The 6107-nt window shown below is 40.7% G+C and overlaps 1 long non-coding RNA gene across 1 annotated transcript; it reads right to left on the bottom strand.

Annotated features, from left to right (window-relative positions):
* Positions 1 to 3918: 3918 nt before the first annotated feature.
* Positions 3919 to 5828, bottom strand: LOC308492047. Its single transcript, XR_013992441.1, has 5 exons — positions 5733 to 5828; positions 5131 to 5177; positions 4814 to 5030; positions 4465 to 4532; positions 3919 to 4252 (listed from the first exon to the last, which is right to left on the bottom strand). It is a non-coding gene; the product is annotated as an uncharacterized lncRNA (long non-coding RNA).
* Positions 5829 to 6107: the final 279 nt, after the last annotated feature.

Below are 6107 nucleotides of genomic sequence, written 5' to 3'. Positions count from 1 at the left end.
TTGAGCACTGCAAGGCCAACCTGTAACTTGCTTCTAAGTCCAGTGTCTGATGAAAACCCTTATTGCACTTCCTAAATTCCTCATTTTTCTCCTGAAAACCATTTTGCCTGATACTTTATAAAGTTGTCCTCAGATATGAACATGCCCTGCATTAAATCTAAGGCAACTTCTAGCCCAGTAACCCAAGTAATTATTTGCTTAGTTTTCACCCTTGCTTTTCATTCCAGAACTCCTTGATTTTCTACTTGGTTTGTTTCAGATATGGTAGTTAGACTTGACAATAGATTTGTTTCCCAATTTTTGTTCCTTGGCACATGATCTCCAGGATTTAAAGTAAACCTGGAGTGTCCTACTCCAGGACTCAAGTCTTCGACTTCGATTTATATTCACTCCCTTGGTGTTCTCATTTAATCTTACTCCTATACCATCCACATGCTGATGACTCCTAATTCTGTTTCTCCAGATCTGTTATCTAACTCAAAGTTTTATATGGGATTTTGCCACCTGAAACTTAGTATGTTCAAAATCAAGCCTCTATAAGGACACTTTTGGGAGAGTTGGACAGTCATCTCAATTGTGGTTAAGTTTCACGGGTGCAAGTTATCAAACTGTACACTTCAAGAGTACAATTTATTGTACATCAATTATTCAAGTTAGGAGGCAAGGGCATGTCAAGCTTCCTGACCTCAGTAAAGTGATGCACTGTACTTACTTTCTTCAAACTCCTCAAATGTTTTCTCCATTAATATTCTTTTGAAGAGGACTACTGTGTTTCCCTGAAAATAAGACTTAGCTGGACAGTCAGCTCTAATGAATCTTTTGGAGTAAGAATATAAAACCGGGTATTATATTATGTAAGACCCAGTCTCATAGTAAAATAAGACTAGGTCTTATTTTTGCTCCCAAAGCTGCATCACAGCTGATTGTACGGCTAGGTCTTATTTTCAAGGAAACACGATAGAACTGAGTAAGCTAAGATAAAGCTCCTAAATAGGCTGAATCACTCTGTACTCATTTTGGAATTCTGAGATGAAATCTGCATTTCCTGTTATAATTCAGTCACATGGCATGCTAAGACCGCAATAGTGGACAAACAGTAAGAGGACAGGACTTGTGAAAATGAGACCATGGAGTCTGGTTTTATTAGAAAGGTACCCACTCCTCCATCCCAAGATGGTCCATAAAATTCCACATAGCATACTTGTTTTAATGTGATCTCTGTACCTACCCAAGTATATAGGATCAGTTAGAGAAGGCCAGAGACAGTGACAATATTCAGTGACGCAACTGTAGTACTACTATGCTTTAAGTACAATTTGAACCTGGAACCAAACTTTTAGAAAAGAGGGGAAAGAGGGTCCCACTCCCAGGGAGTGGCTGTCAAACATACACAGAGTATCTTAGTAGCCTGGGGTCCAAATAAAGGCTCTAAATGTTAATTGGAGAACTAGTGAAAAAGGCATGAAAACAGCCAAAAGCTTTCACAGGCTGGGTAAACAGCAAAGATTATGAAGCACATAATCAGTTCAGAGGGCACTTGATTGGGAAGCCAAGTGCAGTAGGATATTGGATTTCTGGCAACAGAACTAATTTTAGAAAGTACCAAATGGCAGGCTTGAGCCAACTGAACTTCAAGATAACCTGGAAGCACTGTGTAAAGAGGAGGAAATTATTCCAATTGGCCAGTCACTAAAGCCAGACACATCTAGATTGCTTTCAACTTCAAAATCCACTCCTAGCCAAGCCCCACCAATTAGTGTCCCATTCCTTTAGGTTTCTAAGTCTCTATTGAATTCGCTACTAAGTAACAAATACCTTCTAGAGGGTAAATCCCTAACCCAGCTAACAACTTAAGTCCCTGGTTTTAGTTAGTAGTTGCCTGTTTTATTACTCAAATCAGCATTCATGTCAGAAAGCTGGAAATCTCAACAGCAAGACCTCTGCTGTGTGAAATGAAAAATCCCATCAAGGTGTGTAAAGGTGTAAATCAACCAGTAATCTCAAATTGACATACATTGAACTTTCAAGTTTAATTCCACTAAAATTGTACCTGAATCATTTCTCACTCAGGTGTGGACTCTGCAGTCAACAGGGCTAAATGACTGCACCTTCTACTGAAATCATGTTCTAGGAAATTCAAATGACTTTTACAGCTCCAACTCCCTTGCTCAAAAACATTAGCAAGGGTACTTTTCTAACATTTCAGACTTAACATCCATTGTCACCCTCATGTTCTGGAGCATACCAGGTGTTTCTTATGCCTAAATCATCCCCACATTAGAGTTGGTTTTGACGCAAGTTCACTTGTTCAATTTTTACAGGTTTTAATTATTCCTCTCCCACAGTATTTTTGTATCTCTATAGCTTGCTTTTGACTTTTCTTGGCATGTTCTACCACTACTGACACAGAAGACTTGGGAAGTATTTTACATCTGACCTGCTTGATGGAACCTAGTACACTGAAATAAAATAAATGCACATTACCAATTTGATTTGGATTATATTAACTAAGGAAATATGATAGTACAAGGACGATTGGGCAGGAAAGGAGAAAAAATAGAACTGCAGGAAAAGGTCAGAGGGCTCATTTCGTCTATTTCACAACTTTGCCTTGTGAAGTAATGTTTGCCAGCTCTGACAAAGGGTAGACACTTTTGCCTGGAAGTTTTGTGCAGGACCTCAGTCTTTTTTTTATTATTTACTTAACATTTACTGTACAACTAAGTACCAGGTTCAGGTACCTATGCATTTAAGTCAGTGAATAAAACAGATTTTACAAAGCATGTTAAGAAGTTCCAAATAAGTGCAAGGAGGATCAAGGATGCAATGTCAAAAACTCTGTCTGCACATAATGCAGACAGTGCATTAAGAAATGCAACTGAGATGACCAACACAATGCTACTTGAAGTGGTTTGATTTTATAGCTTCAAGAGGAAATGTAGGGACTGTAATAGCCAAGATTGTCAATTGCTAAGATATATACTATCTCATTGAATCCTTACCTAAAGGTGCATTTTACCTGTCTTAGGTCCCAGTTTTTCTCATGTGTAATGCCTTATGCTAATTCATCTTTTCACTGCAACAAGCCTCAAGGCCCCTTAATTTCCCACAAAGTACCTGCCTAAGTTCGCTTTCCTAGAAATGTACTTAACCATATGGCCACTGTGGACTTCCTTTACCTAAATAATGTGCAGATACCCCAAATACTAAGCCCTTTAATCTTTATGACATCAATACTTTGTATTTTAATATGAGTGCGAGAAACATTTCCAGAAACCCATTTTCATTTTGTACATTGTCTTACTACTTGGGGCAAATTCACCATGTGTCTGGCTACTCAGGTACAGGCTCATCATCTTACGAGCCTCTTCTGAGCTGCATGGGTCCAAACTCAAATCCTTTTCCCCAAGGCAGGAAAGGAAAACTTTAAGAAAATGACAGCTCACAAGAGGGGGGAGAAAAAATTGGTATTTGACTTTGACATTTAAATATAAGCTTGGGAGCAATTTATTCATGCAGCTATTTAGGGAAAATGATCACGAATGGGCCCTAATCATCTCCATTAGATCAGATGTTATTACTGTTTATGCTAAATCCATTCTGTGTAATGTTTGACTAGTTCTAGCTCAGATTTTCAGTGACCTTCTTTGTGACCCTTAATGATATACTGCACTCTACATTTTTAGTATCATTCTCCATTTTTTAGCTTAAACATACTTTGAAATCTTAATTACATTAGGACTGAATATTCTATCATATAGTTAATAATCAGAGCAATCATTTTGATGCTTGGTATCCTCCCTCCCTAATAGGACCTGTTTCCACTTTGCTTTCATCTCCATTAAATGGCTGGCATAAACTTTCACTCACCTTTATAATTATGCATTTTAAATTCAAACAAGTGACTAAAGACATTCATTCAGAATAATTTAATTACAAGGCTAGTTAATGGAAATTTCTATTACAAATACTTCATTTGCTATGTAATCCTAGAAATAAATCTAAAAAGTAATCTACTGGTTAATAGTTGTGACTCTCTAGGGCAGTGACACGATTAAAAGGAAACCATAGGCTTGAATCCTGTGGTCACATTAATCTAGATTTGATGTTGGTTCAGAATCTATTTGCAAAATTAAGAATAAATATAATCCATCTTGATCTGTATGTTTTCTTGCCATGTCCATAAAATGAAGAGCTTTTCCTGACCACCAGTTTTCCACACAACAGACAAGTAAATCTTGTAGCACTAGCCCTAGAAAAGGAAAAACATTTGATTCACAAAATTGTAAACATTAGAACTTATTTAAAATTTATTGTCATAAATACTATTGTCCTTATTACAGTCTATCTCAGAAGCCAGATCCGTATTAAGTTTTTTCAACAGAAATTCAGGTTCGGGATAGGATCATCATAGGTAAGACCAAGGACACAACATTGACTGTTAAGCAAAATATCTCTACTCACAGAAATGATTATGGCTTGGGAACGTCACAGACACTGGCCTCTTTCAATGGGCAGACAGCGACCCCTCACTGTTGGCAGATTAAAAACAAAACACAAAAATACTATTGTGTGGCAGCTTTTCCTCTACAAGATATATGCCTCAATCAAATCGTTATCAAATTCAGGCAACAAAAATGTACTTCATTTTTGAATATCGGTCTTATCTCAGAAGCCGAATCCGTATATGCTTTTCTTCAGATAATCAGCTTTGGGATGTTTCATCATTGATCAGACCATAAATCAAAGCAACATTAAAAGGCAAGTTCCTGTATTAGAAATACTACAATAGATCTTGTAAAACACAACTTACTTCAGAGCGAAGCTGCTGATCAGTGACATCCATAGCTTCATTAGTCTTCATCATCCCCAAGGATGCTGTTCAAGGGCACAATGTTCATTTAATCTACATATGGGCTAAACATCCGCTGAACCCAATCCTCTTCAACACGTACTTAGTAAGAGCGTCAGGTTTTAACCAAGTAGACCCCAGCAAACATTTTCCCATGTTTTGGAATGTTCCTTTGCAGCTAATAAAAAAAGCAAATTTCAAATGATGCACCATCTTTTATTCCTGTAAATCAACAGGTTTATTTCTTCCGTTTAAGAACTAAGCTCAACAGCACTTACCTTAGCATCTTCACGTAACAGCTCCGTTACACCGACAGCCATCGTTCCTGGGGGAAATCAATATATATTTAAAACTAAGCATTCTCATACAGAATGTCATAGGTCAAGGTTTTCGGTACCAAAAAACCCTCTCCTTCATATATCTGATTTGCACACAGCGCCACCTGGGCATAATACAGTTCCGTCTCCGGCAAAATCAGGGCGGCCCATTTTGAAATGACCATGTGACCTGGCGACAGGAAAAAGACTCTCGCCTTAATAGAGGCCTCCTGCTCTTAACGTAAAACTCCTCTTCCCAAGTGTCGGGAATGTGGTTTTCCTGCCACCACTCAGGCTCAGCCACGGCCGCCGGGATTCAGGAACCAGGCCGAGCGCAGCGCCGGTGGCCATCAGCAGCAGCAGCCTCCTCACGCCTAAGCTCGAAGCCTGCCGCCACCAAGACTCAGGACACGTGGCGGTCCGCCTGCGTGTTTCCTACACGCGAGTTCTCAATACACAACACTCTCCTAAGCTAAAATCTCTCCAGCTCTTCACGGTGGAGCCCCAACGTAAGCCAGGGCCACCCGCGTTCACTCGCGTTCTCGCCCGCGACGCCTACTTACCGACCACACAGGAACGAACCCCAAGTTCCGACGCAAAAGAACGCACCGCGCGCCCAGCAGTTCCTTATGTAGCCTCTCTTGAGTCAGACCGGGACCGCCCCTCCTTCTCACATCTATTGGACGCGAGAGAGGACGGGGGCGTGGCCGTTTCCACGGAAGAGGGCGAGAGCGCGCACGGCGACTCTTTTCTTTCGGGGGCTCGTTCCGGGGCGTGGTGCGCGCGCCGCCTGCCGCCGCGCGCCCGCCCAGTCTTAGCGCGCGCGCCCATTGGCGCGCTGCTTTCAGGCCCTTCGGAGTCTGGCTCTACGTGGCGCGGGAATGGCGCCAGAATTCAAACGAACAGGAGCAGTTGGAGGCAAGGCTGCTGCCTGCCGC

The sequence above is a fragment of the Rhinolophus hipposideros genome (genome assembly GCF_964194185.1).
Source record: "Rhinolophus hipposideros genome assembly, chromosome: 3".
NCBI classification, from domain to species: domain Eukaryota; kingdom Metazoa; phylum Chordata; class Mammalia; order Chiroptera; family Rhinolophidae; genus Rhinolophus; species Rhinolophus hipposideros.
The sequence above is the reverse complement of the archived record's forward strand: the minus strand, read 5'-3'. Positions and strand labels throughout refer to the sequence as shown.